At 35.2% G+C, this 1,892-nt stretch overlaps 1 protein-coding gene across 1 annotated transcript in view; it reads left to right on the forward strand.

The window, feature by feature from the left end:
• Positions 1-1,892, forward strand: part of LOC107080725 (germ cell-specific gene 1-like protein) — a 26,151-nt gene that overhangs the window by 2,968 nt on the left and 21,291 nt on the right. The gene's annotated exons all lie outside the window — the stretch shown is intronic.

Below are 1,892 nucleotides of genomic sequence, written 5' to 3' on the forward strand. Positions count from 1 at the left end.
TGGATATAACCTAACGGAATATCTTCAGAACGGCTCCAAATGACACTAAACTAACATGGGTGAGTAGAACATGATGGAATAACGGAAAATCAAGGACTCAATGGAAAAAAAATTCCAATTCAAATTTAACCAATTCAATTCAGTTTATTTCTGTAGCACCAATTCACAACACGTCATTTCAAGGCATTTTACAGTTGGTTTTGCATCATTCAGCTGGATTCCACTCCTTCCTCTGGGCATGAACTGAACTCTAAGATCAGGTTAGTGACTCACGCATTCATAATCTTCCTCAGGCAGACTTATGTGGTCACTAACCTGCGTTTTTCCTCTGCAGAGATTCCAGCCTTAGACGCCCCAGCTGCTAGATTGTAGATACGTTTCTTAATAAATGAGAAGTAAGCCTGTCAGTTTGCTTTAAATTCTGGGTCCTCTGTTGGGAGCCTTGGCAGATGGTTTATATTGGAGAGACTTTTTTTGAGCGCCACTCCAGCTGAGGTCATTAAAAATGTCCATGTTTGAATTTATTTGAAATATTTTTGTGTAAATCCACCGGTACATCAGTGACATTTTAAGGTGATTTGGTTGAAAGTTTTCTTTATGGATTAAAAGCCATAAATATGTGCTGGTTTCCACCTCAAATATAATCTTGAAGCTGGTCCTAGAAAGTCTGCACTGAACTGGTCCCCCAGTTTATATGATAATGCTGATGAAGGAGCAAGTGGAGGGAAACTGACAGCTGCTAATTGACATATAAACAGGCAGAGTCTTTCAGTCGGGTTGTCAGTGTTGATTTATTGAAGTTATTGGAGCCTTGAAATGATCGGGAGGACAGCAGGTGTCTGAAAACATCCATACAGACAATGAAGCTGTTTCCTAGATGAGCAGAACTTCCCATCTTTATTTTTTATCCACATTGACTCCTAAAAGTGGTTGCTAGTTTAGTTAATTGATTTTTTTGACAGGGATGATATGCATTAATTAAATCTGCAGTGAATGCACCAGAATCAGCCAAATGGCTTATAGAAACACTCATTCTCCTATGAGGGCCGATCCCTATAGGGGGAACAGACCCTCAGGTCCAGAAGGAGATTCTGCAGACATTTAAAGGAATATCTGAGGAAAAGGAACCATTTTGTGCATATTGCTGTAGCTTCACACTGAGCTGTTAGTTAAAACTAGAAGTTATCTGATTGGTTAAAGAAAATATACCAATTGATATTTATTTATTGCATTTATTTGACAGTGACTGGCCAACAATAACACAGACTGAATAAAATATATATCTGTATAATGTACACTTTCATTTATTCAGTTTTTCAGTTTGATTTATTTCATTCAAACAAAATAAATTTAAAATTTACAAACATTCCCAAATAAATGCATCTAAAATGAAAAGGAACAGAAAGAAGAGCAAACTTCATGCAAATTGACAAACTTAAAATGTGTCTATTAAAGCACGTTTTTTAGACCATGTCAAAATGATTTTAAAGCACTAAACAGGAGTAGATTATTTAAGATTATAACCTTAAATTCTACTTAAAAAAAGATCAATACTCTTCAAGTAAATTAAGACAATTGTACTTAGTAAGACTTCTTAAATTAAGATATACGTCTTCTCAAGATGTTTTTGTTAGATTGGCACTTTTTGCAGTACACTACATATCTCTAGTTGGGCTTTAATAAACAGTAAACATAGAATAGAATTGAATTAATGAGCTGACAATGAGCCTGGTTCTGCTGGAGGTTTCTTCCTGTTAAAAATGAGTTTTCCACTCCACTGTCGCTACAAGCATGCTTAGTGTGCAAACGATACTATATTACAAGTGAAAAACTAAATTGGAACTATATCTATGCAACTACTTTGTTGGAAAATTGATTTTTTTTTTTTTTTT

The sequence above is a fragment of the Cyprinodon variegatus genome, unplaced genomic scaffold, assembly GCF_000732505.1.
Source record: "Cyprinodon variegatus isolate N-32 unplaced genomic scaffold, C_variegatus-1.0 Scaffold2252, whole genome shotgun sequence".
NCBI lineage: Eukaryota > Metazoa > Chordata > Actinopteri > Cyprinodontiformes > Cyprinodontidae > Cyprinodon > Cyprinodon variegatus.